The 16,539-nt window shown below is 39.5% G+C and overlaps 1 protein-coding gene across 3 annotated transcripts in view; it reads left to right on the top strand.

Moving 5' to 3' along the window:
* The window catches only part of atg7 (ATG7 autophagy related 7 homolog (S. cerevisiae)), a 59,360-nt gene that overhangs the window by 32,442 nt on the left and 10,379 nt on the right, over nt 1-16,539 (top strand). The window lies entirely within an intron of this gene.

Raw genomic sequence — 16,539 nt, forward strand, 5'->3', positions numbered from 1 at the left:
GCCGCCCTACATCATATAAAGACATCCATAGTTGGACAATAACTGGCAGAAAATCATTAAAGTGCCGTCAGCAATGTTCCAACTTTCTTAGGCATTCATAAAATAGAATAGAATAGAACTATACTTTATTGATCCCCTGAGGGAAATTGGTTATTACTTTTGGCATTACCTTGTATATAACAGAGATAAAACATTTGACTCTAAGCCCAAATCTGGCTTTCCTCATAAAAAAGGTGCTAACCAATTTTCTGAATCTTGTTTTTGTTTCCAAAGAGCTTACTTTATGTGTCTATAAAAAGTTACTATAAAAATGTATATGTATTTTTTTAATTATGATGTACTGTGTGTGTGAAACAAGGCCTGAATTAGGTATTTAGCAGTCAAAATAAAGACTAAAGTTTAGCCACACAGCTGCATTGAAAATGACTGATTGAGGTGGTTTGGGCATCTTATTTGGATACTTCTTCAATCAAAAGAAGTTTGACATCATGGTTAAGTAAAAAACACTACTTAGGGCTTTTCTTGCTTAGCTTGTTGCAACCATGTCCAACCATCCCAAAAAATGCACAGAAAATGTTTATCTAAATAGACTTTGCCATGGTCCTATGGGAATGAAGTTTTATGACACCGGAAAAAGCTTTCAAACTGTTTCAAAACACATCGCCCTCCTCTGGGAGTTCAATTTTTGTGGATTTTTCTCCAACTAAATGTTGTTTAGTAATCAAATTGTTTCTTAAAGCAGTGGTACGTTTATCATGTACACTGATTGTTATATAGGAGCGCATGGTTTGTTTCTGTGGAGCAACAGCAAGGATAAAGTTTTGATGAACTTCCAGAATATTCTGTGCTGGAATATGGGTGGTTTTCCTCAAGACTCCCCTCTGACAGGAGACAGAGGGAGTCGAGAGGGAGAGAAACAGAAAATGAGCAAGTGTGGGTGGTGGGGGTTGGGTCTGGTCCGGCCCAGGCTGTGGGAAAATCCCATTTACTTTCTCCACAACTCCTGTTTATTCAACAAAAACAGAGAGGAGAAAAGTCAAATCCTAAAAGTTGGACTGAAATGAAATCAAAGATCAGAGATTTAACGTTAGAACAGAAAGGAGGAGGAAAATTATCAGAGAAATGATAAATGCAAACACTTTTTTTACGATCAACGTCCACCCTAGTCCTTATCATTTTCTATATCTCTTTGCTTCCTTCCTTCTCTCCTCACCCCCTCTTGCTGACAAAGTGTGTTAAAAAGCCTGGCGTCAGTCGCTTTCTCTTCAATCAGAACACAGAGAGATTGTTTTCATTGCTCGGCCCACTAGCGCCAGGAGTCTTAACGCCTGTTTCCTCTATGCAGATTACTTGTTCTAAAAACGACTGCACTTAGAGAACATCCTCTCAACTTTTTTTTATTCCCCTTGTTCAATTCCAGGAAGGGACAGTAGTTCTTTTCTCAAACGTGAAAGCATAATATTTGAAATTTCATCTGGGAAGCCCACAAAAAAACAAAAGTTAGAGCTCGTTCTTGGTCTTGTGTTTGGAAAAGTGTACCAATAATTCCTAATGTTAACATTAGGTGTATAAAGTGACTTAATAGTATTCTTTTCCAAGTATATGATCTATAATTGCGATTGTATACAGATATTAGTTCTTACTATACCGCATGACAATGACGTAGAATTAAAGTATACATAAATAATCATTTACACAGGTTTTTTTTACTTTTTTTCATGGTAAAGCAGGATTTATGACAGTCAAAGTGTGTCCGTGTATGTTTTTGCACATTCAAATGTGTATAACCAGTCTAAGCTATAATCTACGTCATCAGATGTCACTACTATGTATTTAGGGCCTATTTTGGGTGAGTTTGTAACACGAGAAGTGCTTTTTATGCGGTCGTTGTGGGGTTTTGGGGCTGTTCGAGTTCTGTAAAGTTTTAGACTGACTGAAAGCCGTGCATGTGTCTTTGAGTGTGCATGTTCACAAGTCACGCACAAACCCATATGAATGGCTTCTTTGTGTAAGCAGCCTCCGTAAGATTTCAAACTGTGGTATGAGCACGGCGGGGTGGAAAAATGTACTACGATTCCTGCATTTGGCAAATTAGTTGCATGTATTTCAGGCATTTGTATGCAACACACTGCTTCCTAACCCTCAGGAGACCACATGTTTTATAGCAAAAAAAAAATTGCCATGACGCATTTATTATCTTTGTGACTGGATCTTTATTTGTACTATAAAAAGCACTGTTAAATAGCTTGGGATAAGTCACTTAATAGACTCAGGTGAATCCGATGAATACATACTTTGTATCACTGGTCGGTCGTTTCATTTTTTTCTTTCAGTTGTAAAGGCTGATTTGACGAGGCAGCCATCTTGAATTGAGTTAACTCCAAGAGTTACACAGTTGTAGATGTTAACACTGTACATGCAACGATTACTGTGGTTGATGAAATATTTTACTAACGGGCTGACAGATAAACACACATACCACTAAAACACACACACACACAGCAAATTAAACGATTGTCCACTTTTCGTGGCGGTGGGTGAAATAAAAATGTTTTGAACTTAGAGGGAAGTGTGTCTTTGCAACTCTTTGCTAACTTTTGAATTTTTAAGTATATATTTATTACGAAAGTAAACATATTCTGTCCTAAATTTTATATCTGTGGCTTTGAAGCACTGTTGGAAAATCGTCTGTGAATATTTTAAGCTTCAGTGTTGATCGCAGCTTGTTGCCTAAACGGTAGTTTTCTGTCCAGTTCCCCAATGGGATGTCTTTGTGTAACTCTTCACTTTCACATAAGGGAAGTTTAATGGAGTTCTACCAGTTTGGAGGCTAAGGAGGCATTTCTTCGACATTGCATTACTCCCAGATGATGGCACTGCGTAGGAGGAACTTTGAGAGGAGATGAATGTTTTATATGAAAATAAATGTGCGCTGATGCAACAGGCTTGCCGGTAACAAAGCTCTCTAACAGGTTCCCAGTATTTTTAGCACCATGAGTTTGTTTTCATGTTTTTGTAATGATGGGTTCTAGAGCCTTTTTTTGTCTCTTTGGTCAATCACCAACATCTACTGCTCAAATTAGGAACAATTACATCACTAAAGGTTCAACTGAAGCTTGTATAAAAAACCCAAAAAGACCAGCAGCAACACAAACAAGAATATCATCTTTTTCTAGTTATTCCACATATTTTGGATGCTTTTTTCTGTCCCTTTGACGTGGCTAAGTGCCACCTGTGTCGGCGGATTACAGTTGTCATGTAAAGTTTCTGGCACCGATATCAAATGTCCTTTGAAGCTTTCAGCCTCACGATGTCATGACAGCTCTTTGGTTTTAGCAAATAGGATTTTCTAACAGTTTTAAGACAAAAACTCTTGCTAATAAACAGAAAAGAAGTCATGGAACTGTACTTAGATTTAGTTTGTTCTCATTAGAAAATACAGCAAATTGCAATGGGCTTGTTGTGTACAAAGTTATTCAAAAACATGGGGTTGAATAAACAACCTTGTTATAATTCTGTGTTTTAAGATGAAATCATTGTGAAATTGAGTTTCTTCTCAATAATACTGGATGAACTCTAGTAGTCCCTGGAGAATAGGGGCTCTGATTTTAGAGTTTTGTTTTGCTGCTTTTAACCTAAATGTCCAGGGTTACTTATGAGTCAGGACCACTTCAGCAAGGGACATGGGATTATTTACTTTTGACTGGACAGCTCTGCCAATGGTTGGTTAATTTATGTACGTTTTGCTGTTTGATGGAATAAGCTTGAACCATAAATGACCACTGAGTAACTCTCTAAAATTCCAGAAAAAAAGCCTTCTGGCTATATGTCAGTACACAGAGATAGTGAATGTTGATTAAATAAAGACACCTGTACTTGTATAAATTTATGTATTTAGCTTTTTTTTTGTGAACTATAACTAGACTCAACTAATTCCACAAAGATCCAGAGGTCACTAAATCGCCCACTCTTTGCCCTGACCTGGACTCTGCTCCTCTACGTAAAACTACACGGACAATAAAGATGATTTAGTTACGTTGGCCCATCACCCTGCAGCTTGGAGGGAAACCAAGCCCGAGCATGGACACACACTCACAGCGAAGCACAAGCCCTCGCCTCCCACCAGTCACATGATTTTCTTTCTTTCCCTCGCGCCCACACATAAACACTCGCTCTGTGAGCGTCAGAGGGCCTCATGTATGTCAGAGCTTTATCCAAACACAGCTACGGTTGCTACATGCTAAAATTATTACCAGATGGACTCGGGGAAAATTATATTAAGGCTGCTTTTTCATTAGTGTACCGCACACCCTCCTCTGAGAGCGAGAGATGGAGATGGGAAAGAAATGAAAAGGGAGAAGAAGAGACATTAATTTTAAATTTCAAATTGAATGCAATCAGCTGTCCCTGAATGGCTATTTATTTCTATTTCCATTTCTGTTTTTTAAAGCCCCTTGAAACAAATTTAGAGTGTGTGTGTGTTACTACATTAAAAAAAATCCTGTTTATGCCAAAAAAAAGAAAAGTAACAAACATGTTATTGCAGATTGTGTAATATATTGTTTAATGTTTTTATAAATTATTTGTTACTGTTTCTTAATTTTACTTATAGTTTCAGACCTACAAAAGTTAGAATTTCATGCTTTTTCTTTTAAAAAATTTTACAAGCAAAGCACCAGTTATTGCTGCTGTAATAACTAATATTATCATATAACATATGTATATTTATGTCTATAAGTATACCAGCTATGCCTGCATGACATCTTTTGCCCTGCTATTTATAAAAAAACACGCTCGGATGCTTCTCAGCTATGTACAGACATATCCTGACTTCTATCCTTGGTTTCCTTACATAGTTCCTCTCTCAAACATATATGTATACACACACACACACACAGCTACACTATCCATAGTCTAAATCTTCCCAGTTATTCATTTCTAAATTCAGAAAGTTTGTGTCAGCCAATAGCTAGGCTCATGACCTCACTGTCTAACCTTTTCAACATCGCCTTGAAGGTTATATCTGAATGCAGATTATGGCTCATGTTTGTAAATAGTTCCCCAAGTGTAATTTTTATTTCTGTAGTCTTAGTATTTTGACATACCTGTCCTGTAGGTCAGTAAATATTTGTGGGTGGAGGGGTGGGGGGGTCAGAAAATGGCATTACACAGCTTTACTTACAGTTTGTGAATATAAAGTAAAAACACATCCAGAGGGCAGCAACATTCACATCAAATTATTTTTTTTATAGCTCCTTTATTTTTTTTCTCCATTCCAAACATATATATAGCCAGTTTCTGTATTATTTGACTGTGTCATCCATCCATCCGTCCATGTTCTGCTGCTTATCCATTGTCGGGTCATGAAGGCAACAGGCCCAGGAGGGAAACTGAGACATTCCTCTCAACAGCAACACTCTCCAGCAACTCCTGGAGGCTCCCGAGGCGTTCCCAGGCCAGAGAGGATACATAATCCCTCCAGCAAGTTCTGGGTCTGCCCCAGGGTCTCCTCCCAATGTGATGTGCCTGGAAAAGCTTCAAAGGGAGGCACAGGAGGCATCCTAATCAGATGCCTGAGCCACCTCAGCTGACTCCTTTCGACACAGAGAAACAGCGACTTTGCTCTGAACTCCCTCCAGATGACAGAGCTCTTTACCTTTTCTCTAAGGCTACATTCACACGACAGCTCTTAATGCTGAATTCAAATTTGTTGCTCAAATTTGATTTTTGTGTGTGTGTGGTTGTTCACATTAAATTTAAATTTGACCTCCATCAGACCCTGGTGTGAACAGTCTCTAGTTCCCAAAATGACCCACATGCGCAGAAGAGGATATGACATCACACTACGCACGCTGAGTTCATTGGAAGTAAACATGGACGCTGCGAGTGTTAGCATGTGTGTATTGATTTTAAAGATGCTGTCCAGCTGGGGCCAACTGTGCATCTAAATGGTAAAAGCTAAAAGAAGATGGAGAAGAAAAAGAGCGTAAATGTTAACGATGACCTTTTTTGTTGCTGCCACCTCTGTGCAGAGGCATGCGTGGATGTGGAGTCTGAGCCAAGAGTGGTGGGTCTATGACGTGAGGGACCTCCGTCCATTCGTCCGACGTAAAAGTCAGATGAAATGCGACATGAATGTTCACACTGCAGTCATATTGCTTTGAAAAACGTCCAATAGGTGTCCAATTCAGTACCACATACTCAAAAGGCCTGGGTTGGATATGAAAAAAATTGGATTTGTCACATTCACACTGCCATGATAAAAATCAGAAACGGGTCGTGTTTGCCTGCAGTGTGAACGTAGCCTAAGGCTGAGTCTGGCCACCATTTGGAGGAAGCTCATGTCAGCCTCTTGTTTGCGGGATCATGTTCCTACAGTCATGATCCACACATCATGCCCATAGGTGAGGGTTGGAACATAAATGGACCAGTAAATCGAGAGCTTTGCTTTTTGGTTCAGCTCTTTCTTCACCATGACAGACCGAACCAACGCCCTCATTATTGTGGATGAGGCCCCGATTCATGTATCCATCTCCCGCTCCATCCTGCCATCACTCATGAGCATGACATCCAGGTACTTGAACTCCTCCACTCACCCTTGGCCTGTAGTGGGCATTTCACCTTTTTCTAGAGAACCATGGCCTTGGTCTTAGAGGAGGTGACTCTCATCCCAACCATTTCAGACTCGGCTGCAAGAGTCCCATTGTCTGTGTCAATACTTTGCTGTTGGCCTGAGTTATATTTTCATCTGATGCACTCCTGTCCTAAATTCCTATGCTGAAGTTTTGATATTTGAGAGAAAACTGCAAGGAGAGCTTAAGTGAACTGAAATAAGACTTAGAATATACTCAAAATTTTAATTAGCCTAGACTTAAAATAAGCATAGTTGTCTGTTCAGTTGCCATGTAAAATAACACATTCTGTGTCAGGAAAGAAATTCAGTCTGGACATGGGTCAAACAGGTTGTTCCCCATTCTGTCTCTCTGTAGCTGAGGTAATATGACTCTCAGAGTTAACATAGCCGGCCACTGTTTCCCTTATTACAGGATGCTGCCTTCAGCAAAATACCAGTCACATATAGATATAAAGAGTACATGTTTAAAAATAAAGATCAAACATGCAGTCTGTGATTTATTTGTCTCATTTTGTAACCACAACAAAAATATAATAAATGTCCCCTCTGCCCTGATAGCTTTACCTTCTTGCACTATTAATATATTTTAAAGGTTTTTCTTGTAGTGTGAAGATAGAAAAGATGGTGGTACTGTGAAAAATCCCAAGTTATATGACCTAAACTAGATTAGGCCACTCTACTTTTCCCACCAAAACATCAGAGCAATACCCTAATACCACCTTTGTGCTGAGGGCTGGAGCTGGGTGAGAGATCTACTGTAGATGGGGAGCAGGGGGGAGGATGCATGGCACCCTGGACAGCTGCCCTATGTCTTGAGCCCAAAAGAGCTCATACAGAGTTACCAATCATCAATCATGGAGGAGTTATTTTCGCAGGTCATAAACAGGACCCGTAAAGGCAACTTTTCCTTCACTACATGGGAAAACTTACAGCGGCCCCGCTCCTATACATGGCTCCTCCTCAGCGGCGCCACTCAGTCCGGACTGATGCCGTCTTCCAGCCTGGCAGCTGGCTGCATGCATGGACTGACAGACGGATGATTAGGTTGCAACAGACTGAGGAGTAGTCCATCGTCCCTGTTTAGCGTGCGCTCTTCTTCCTGTGCGGTAGCTTTTAACAACTATTTCTGGATTTGTGACAGTAGGACTCTTTTAGAATTGACTTTCACTTCCTAAACCACCAAAGCCACATCCACTTACCATGAACAGGGACCAGAGTACTGCAGAGCCACAGAAGCGTCTACACTAAAATACACCAATTAAGACTTAAAGGCATATTTTTCTGGACTTTTATTTGGATAGATTTAAATATTTATTTTATACTATACTTGTACTTGTGTTATTTTAAAGCTTTCACTATAAATGAGGGTTTGAACATGAGCGAACCAGTGATTTTTGTTTTGAACAGTTGACAACAAACAACAAATAAACTTATCCCTGGTGGGAATGTTATGGAAAACATCTTTGCGCTAATAACATGCTCAGATCAAATGACCATGATTTGTTTTTAGCCTTTGTTGTATTTCAAAGACTTGTCACATTAGACAGTAAATAATAATGACAGACTTTGCAAATCTAAAAAATCAGTGATCTAAATCGTTGTTCTAAAAAATAACTTAATCTTTCACTCTGAATGTTAAAGAAGACACTAGTGAACTGAAATTCCTGAATTTAACATGACGCTTCTGAAAATTAGGGATCGCCACCTGCATCCCAGAGTTAAACAGCTGTGGAGGCTATAAATCATTCTGCTGAACCCTCAGGAAGTGAATGTTATCTGAGTGTGGCGTGCACCTTGTGTGCAGTAACGCTCTATTGTTTCGTACTCTGCAGACGTGCGTTCACCCGATGTCTTTACGGCTGCCAGCTGAGCAGATCAGAATGATAAAAGATGTTCAGGAGCTCAACTCAGCAGCTCAGAGGAGAAACCCAATACTCCTGCTTTTAACTGGTTTTATGTTTATAAGAAGATTTTCAACTACAGTTAGATATAAAATCTGTTTCCCTTTGTGAATCTGTAATGTTGAAATTATAAACATTTTTTCTTTTTACATTATCATAAACCTGCTCAGTTCCTTTATGTGATTATAAACCTCAGCTATTTTCATGGAACCTGTCTGAGTGGAGGACTGTTTGTTCCTGGTTTTGTTAGCACTGAAAACCTCTCCAGCTGCATCAAAGACAGAGATAAGAGCTATTTCTGTGTGTGTGTGTGTGTGTGTGTGTGTGTGTGTGTGTGTGTGTGTGTGTGTCTGGAGCCTCTATAGCCTGATTGTGGCTTGCCTTTCTGGTCACAAGTAATCTGCCTATGGGCAATGGTTTGAAAGGAAAACACACTCTCTTGTGCGCACTCACACAGAAACACACACACACACACACACACACACGCACACGCATACACAGAGCAGGACACAATGCCAGTTCTTATCTTTCCCCTCGTTGTTGCTCTGCCCAGCACATGGTGATTAATGATATCATCCAGCCTTTGGTTCAGATCAGAGGCCAACCAAGAGGGAATTTGTTGTGGCTTTTATAGTAATATTAGTTTGACTCGTCCATTTACAACTTTAACTGAAAGTTTGAGGAATTACACAACAGATAAAGTTAAAAAATAGAAACACCTAAATGGTAAAAGGAAAGAAGCTGCAGAACTGTTTGACAGCCAGGGGAAACTTCATGGATTCTACTAATTGCGGTTCATAAGGCTTACTTTCTTTCTGTCTATTTAATTGGCCATTTATTTATTAATAAATAGCCCATTTTGAGATGGTGTCCACTGGTTGCACAAATACAGGTTGATTGGAATGGGTAACTGGAGGTGCTCAGTTTTCTTTATAATAGAGTTCCTATTAGATGTCCTAAAGATTTCTAGTTTAGTGAAAGTTATCATAGTTAAATAGTAAACTGTGATTACCACAGGTTGACATCATATTGACTTTGTTTCCTAAGGCTCCATGCAAAACTGTGGCACCCACCTATGATTGCCTACTGCATTCAGTGACCAATATGGCTGCTGTAACTATCCAGTGAGCACTGTGTATACAGTGTGTTCCTAGGAGCTTGATGGTTGATTGAAAATCTACATTGACTCTGTATGCATGTTCTTTTACATTTATACCGCATGTGGCATGTATTCTTGATTAAAACTGCTTTTTAACTACATGAACCTTTACTAGAAGGTAGGAATCTTTGGAGGGTTTTAGCCTTCGCTCCCTGCAGCAGAAAAACAACATTTCGATGAGAGACTTTACCAAAACTTACCTTATTGGGACTTAAATTAAGGCACACTACATGAATTGTTTTTACAGTTTGAAAATAAAGCATTCAAATATTTCCAATTTATGTGTGGTTAAACCAACAGCAGAGAGGGGCTGAATAAGGAGAGGACAGAGCAATCACTTCACCAGAGAATTAGGATATAGAAAGATTTATTCTGATTTATCTTCCAACAATAAAGTTTTAAAGCACAACACCTACAGCCATGGCACAAAACAGCAAAGCCATACAAAATTTTCACACGTGAACAGACTATGTTGATCTTTGAGGGACTTGAGTTTACATTTTAATACAGACTGATTGAAGGTTTACTTGAAGAAGTTCTTTACACTGACAGTACCTGTGGTCAAAAACTGCTCAGGGAAAATACTGTCAGATGATGACGAGACTCAGGAGCATGTGTTTGAAGTCTTTTCAGCCCTGTGGTTCACAGTATGGTCTGTTAGCTGTGCAAAAGTTTGGGATTGTAGGATTTTCCTCAATGATGGTTAATAAATAGTTTGGGTTCCTCTGATCAATCTGTAAACAGACTCTGACTGTCTGGTTTGCTTAATGTCAGATCAAAAGACTGCCTCCTCTGTGGTTTACTGGGCACTTTGTTTCCTTTTCTTCTGTGATCTCTGAGTTTCCGTTTGTGTGTGTGTTGGGGGGGGTGTTCATCCATCAAGCTTAGCTGCTTCATTAAAACTGGTGATCTTGAATAGTGTTTGCTTTTATCTCTTAGTATTAAAATCTTTTTAAAAAGTGGCAACAAAAAGAGAAACTGGATTTAACTTCTTTCATTCTTTTTGTCGCTCCTGTTAGGACGCGGAAAGCTGTCTTTGAATGTATGTGCGCTCATACACCCGTCTTTGTGCACGGGCTCACGGGGCCCCACGAGCGTTTGATAGCTGCTCTGACCGCACGTCTGTTGGCTTAGACTCCTCGTTCTAATTAAAGGATGGGCAGGTCTGAACTGGCAAAACACACACACACATACACACACTGCCTCTGAAGTTGATCTGTTATTGTCATTTGGTTAGCTCCATGCTCCCAACAGCTCATTAGGTAGAATTTACAGTGGTTGCAAACACAAGCAGCCACTAATGCCTCACAAGAGGCAACAAGCCTAAATGAAGTTGCTGAACTTTTGTGGACTTGATGGGTTCCGCCACGATTGTGACACAACAAGAAGTTGTCGCCCTTGTTGGGCTTCAAAACAACCAAAACACAGAAAAGGTTAAGCTTTCAAAGTTAACTCCAAGTTTATTTTAGGATGTTCTTGTTTCCACGAGACGATATGGTGATGAGGCTTGTGGCCAAGTTAAACACTTGAATGACTCACAGAAGTGTTGATAAACTTTACTGTACAGGAAATGTGTCAGAGGAAAGCAGGGTAGGGTTTAGAGGGATGTGGTGGGGAAGGGAAATGGGAGGTGGGGAAAGTTAGAATATGTTAGAGACTCAACAGAAAGCATGGAAAAGGAAATAAATCAAACAAATGTCTCACAAGTCCTGTCAGGTTGTTCTAAAAAAGTCATTGAGCAGTTTTGAGCAGAAGCAGATAAGTAGTGTCTTTAAAAAGCTGGGAAATATTTGTAGTTTGGATTCAAGATGGTCAAATATATTTTAAAAAAGCTTAGCAGATGAAGTTGAAGGAAGCGTTACCCTAAAAAGGAAGGTGAGATGTCTGTCGATGACTCAGGAGAAACAACAGGACCCAGCTGCTGCTCCGCGGGTCACCACACCCAGCCGGGAGACACTCCATTTGTTGTTGTAGCTGGCCTTTATGACACCGAGTGAAAAGGAGGAGAAAAACGATGAGATGGGGGGTGACAGCGGTGTCTGACCGGCTTAAAGTAACTGAAAGAGTCTCAGAGAAGTCTACCCTTTAATGTGAAATACTTTCAAAGGAAAACAGACACGGCCTCTTGTTGTCATTTTTTTATTATGTGGTTTGGTTCCAAAGTTTGCTATCTGGGCCAAATGTTGAGAATGCCGGAGCTTTGTTTGATTACCCTACGACTCAGGAGTTTATGAAAACATAGCCAAGGGACATGACCTCAGCTGGGACCTGAACACTGATGCTGTTCCCACCAGAGCTCCTCTGAACCCGGCCTTTTCCCTTTCCATCCAGTGTCAGGCCACTTTCACTCCCACCCATGTTGTCCTTTCACTCTTCCTCTGATGTTGCTTCCCTCCACCTCATGTCTTTCCTCCACCCTTCAGTCTTTTCCTAATATCACTCTAACAAAGACCTTCTAACTCAACCTTCAGAGTGGTTATTGAACTACATTTATTTTGTGCTTTTCTTTCACCCATTCACCCATACACTCACACACTGATCAGCAGATCAGAGGCAATGTTTGGCTATATTGCTTAAGGACACTTTGAGATGTAGTGGGGGTAGCCGGAACTGAACCGTCAACCTTCAAATTGACAGACAACTACACATTTAATAGCCTTTTTAGTCTCCGAACTCATGGTTCTGTAGACTTGATTGTTAAACCCAAGGCTGTTTAAGCTAACTTTGAACAAATGGATAAACTACAAGTTGTGTGGTCAGTATTAATAGTTTGTCAAGTTTAAAAACAAAGGAAATGTGTCAAATTTAAACAGCTGTGAAGTGAAAGGAGTTCCACAGACAACACACATCAAAGTGTGTGCTCTGGGTTTAGGGAGTGCTGCTTCATGTGGGATAAAAAAATGTGAATGAAAGCGCTGGAGATGTAGAAGAAAGTGAGTGAAGTGTGGAAAACCGCCTCGAGCAATGACATTTGTTTGAAGCAGTGCAGAGAAATGTGAGCTTATCACTGCTCTGTAGATCACTTGTCATATGGATGACAGGCTTTGGCAAGAAAAGATGCTTAGAACTGAAAAACAACACAGCACTGGTTCAGCCCCACGAGTCCATTTTTTAATACTAAACAGGGATGCTAACTTGGTACAAAGTCAGTTAAAATAATCATTTTTATTCTAGTTTATACATGGCTATAAACAGTAGATTTTTGCCAAAACTTATTAAACATTTCCATGGGTAAGATTTCACCGTGTCTGTTCCAGTTAAAAAGGCACTCTTGTCTATCTGAAACCTGCTAAAGCTTATTTGTCTGTGCCAAAAACCTGTATTGGATGGTGTAACAACATTAAAGCTACATCAGTGAACCTTGCTCCCAGTCAGTGGCATCTTCCTCCTTCACGATGGCTGCAGATTCTTGTTTATTTTAAATCCACACCGAAAATACTACTACTGGAAGTACTCACTGGGACAGCAAAAGTGTTTTAATTAACAGCTGAAAACACTCCCAGTCCCTTGTTTAAGTACCAGATATTAAAAAGTATGATGCCTGTCTGTTTAAAGAAATGACATTTTAATGAAGAAACATTTATGGGATTTTTTTTTTCAGCCGGAATTTAAGTAAAATTTGTGAACAATGGAAAAATGACAAACCTTTTCAGGATAGTTTTGACCTCAAACCCATTACAATCTATGAGGTCATCTTTGCACAGATTAATGTTTGTGTTGGTTTATGGGTCAGTGCTTTTTTTTGTTTTGTTTTGTTTTAAACCCAGTCAACAGGAGATGTGGAGAATAAGTTGTAGCTCTCCCTCCTTTTCCTGTCTCCACCCATCCCCTCTTCCTCTTCCTGTCCCGAGCCTCGGTGAATTGGACGTGTATCTGCACACAGAATGACACACCGTGTTCCCCCCTGAGAGCTGCAGGCCTGGAACAATGAGGACATCAGAAGGAACACAGAGGATCATTACAGAAAATGAAACGGAACAAAATTATTATTTAAAATGAAGGAGCAGGGGCAAAGAGAGCCTCCCTAAATGAGACTGAGCTCAGTCCAAATGTACTACACAACAAGAAGGCATCTAATATGGGAAAAATAGGCTTTTTGCCTTGGTTATAAAATATATGTAGCTGATAATTTATGAACTTTAAAATCTTAAGACCCTTAGTGGTTTACTCAATTTATTTAGACACTAAGGGATTACTCCCAGATTGTATTTTTGGTTGGTTTTTTTTTTTCATATCCGAGTCAATATAGATGTCAATTTTGGGGGCAGGAACACAGATTTTCATTTTTTAACCAAATATAATATTTTGAAAAAACCATCTACCTTTGTGAAAGTGTACTTCTCAAAATATTGATGTTGTAATTAGACCTGCAGTACTAGTACATAAACTTGAGATGATTTTATTTTATTTTTCTAAAACATGCGTGTATGTGGGACAAGCTGCTTTGTGTGGGATGGTTTCAACAATCTTAAGGTCTGTTTCCAGTTTCAACAAAACCACATCAACATCCAAACTGTGCACACCTACAGCTTCAAATCTGGATCACACAGTCACAATATCTTGTAGACCCAGACATCTGGAACCACTTTATCAAATGAGCTTTTTTACGGTGAAGCAGTAATAGCCAAAGCTTTGCTTATTGTGGGGACTTGTGTACGCTGCCTGGAGACATTACTTTATTAAACAGAAGCCATTAGGTGCTTTAGAGTCCTTGGGTTTTATGTTTTCTCTGGCTTTGGATTGCCTAAAGAGGCAACAAGAAAAAGGAGAGCCAAAAAAAATAAAACAGCCATGACAAATAAAAACGCCAGCCCTCTGCCACAAGTATTAATTACTTTGGGAAAATTTGAAGGACTCATTTTTGAAGCTGATCCTGGAGTTATAAAGCAAAGCATAATGTAGACGTCACCAAAAGATGTTAGGAGCTGTATTTCAAAAGGATAGTACAGTGTGTTGATGTTTCCATAGATGCAAAAAGGTCTGGGCTTGGATACTCATGTTAGTTTTGGTTCCCTGGCTCTTAAAGAGATGACACAAAACTTCATGCTATGAAACTCATCAGTTCACCTCTTAAAGTCTCTAATAATAAAAAGTTGTGTACTTTAGGAACTGCAACATGACTATTTGTTATTGAGAACAAATTTATGAGTTCATTTTTCAAAAACACGACTTCAAACAATCCTGGCTTACTCCTGAAGGCACGAACTCGACATAGGACTAAAAGCTACGGAAGAATCTAAACTATATGTTTTTAATATAAATTATTGACTTTATCAGACAAAAGTAAACTTAAAATATTTTGTTTATTATGTTCATTTCAGAGAGTTGTATAATTAGTGCCTCCTAATTTGCTGAGTCACTTGTTGCCATGGAGATTCCCACCTTTTTGACTCAAAACCTATCAAAGTAGTGTTTACCTTTATATTCCGATAATGGTCTTTCCTTAAACAAATGGTTTTGGGACACGGAAACAATGTTTATTTTTGTTATTATGTTCTGACCTTTTCACCCACCTTTTACGCCGTCTCTCAGCTGGTGGGACAAGCTCGCTGCAGATTCCTGCCACATTGTGCAGGGCTGTCTGAGGAATTCAGGAATGTAGCTTGGAATGCAGCGTGCTGCAGCAACACATGGCGTTACACTGGTCTGCATGAGGTCACTTTCTCTGCCGATGGCTGGTATGCACATGCGTTCATCAGCTCGCGTCAGCGCGCACCGTGTGATGCACATGTGTTCGTGAGATCATCCAGGCGTGTCACTGGAAGAAGACACTCGGACTAAAAAGGGTTTAGCGCTCTTAATACCACTTGATCTTTTTACTGGAACATGGCACATTGTCGTCTCATAAAAAGATTAACGCCTAATATTTATTTAGGGAAAATAAATCCAATAAAATGTTTTCCTACAAATTGTACAAGAGTCAAAGGAAGTACTTGAAATGCCAGGGCTGAATAATAAACCTGTTGCCAGCTTATGGTTCTTTTATTTTCGGATCCAGATTGTCATGTTTCTGTTTCTGTCAGCTCGTCTTTCCATTTGTTTTGTTTAACATTTCTTAACCTTCCTTTCAGATCACTTCAGCCTCTGAGACACGTTGGTCTGCCTTATTACTTACAGATTCTGGTGATGTTTGAGTCATTGGAGTGTTAAGGATTCGGTTTGTACTTTTTGGCTTGATTAACGGTGTATCGGTTTGTTTTACATCATTTGCTTGTTGTAGAAGCCAACATCTATCCAATTAAGCTTTCCTGACATACTTCATGACGTTTGCGACGAGGGTTTGTTATTATATAGTGAAATATTCACTGTATTGCCTCCTCAGCCACAGGTAGCCACGCGACCCCAGCACTTATTTACATGCTTAACAGTCAGGACAGTGTTTGCTTTATCAAATTATGGCCCTACTTTTTCATTATTGTGGTTTTAAATCTTCACACTTGACAGTTACTTTTCAGCCATAAAGTATCAGCAAATGACTCGCTTTGTAAATATTTATGAACATGATGTGATTCCTACCAAAGAGCCCCGTTGACACAGTGGCTCTGTTCCTGTGCGCGCTGTAATCTGAGTCTCTTTGTTCTGTCTTATAGCATCTGGTTCTGCAGTGTGGTCATGTGCATCTCATTTCCTGTAGTGCTATCCGGAGTTTGGGATCGTCCAAATTTTCTACCTTTGAATAAACAGCAAACTTTTAGCTATGAAGGCCCCCACAAGAAAAGAGATAAGAAAAACTTGCAAACTGTTGATAGGTTTTTGCTTCTGGTTTTGCCCGATTGGTTTTGACACTATAGTGTGAGTTTTACTAGTTTTTAAGGCTATTTGTTGTACATTTAAAGAAAAAAACT

This window comes from Kryptolebias marmoratus, linkage group LG4 (genome assembly GCF_001649575.2).
Source record: "Kryptolebias marmoratus isolate JLee-2015 linkage group LG4, ASM164957v2, whole genome shotgun sequence".
Classification (NCBI taxonomy): domain Eukaryota; kingdom Metazoa; phylum Chordata; class Actinopteri; order Cyprinodontiformes; family Rivulidae; genus Kryptolebias; species Kryptolebias marmoratus.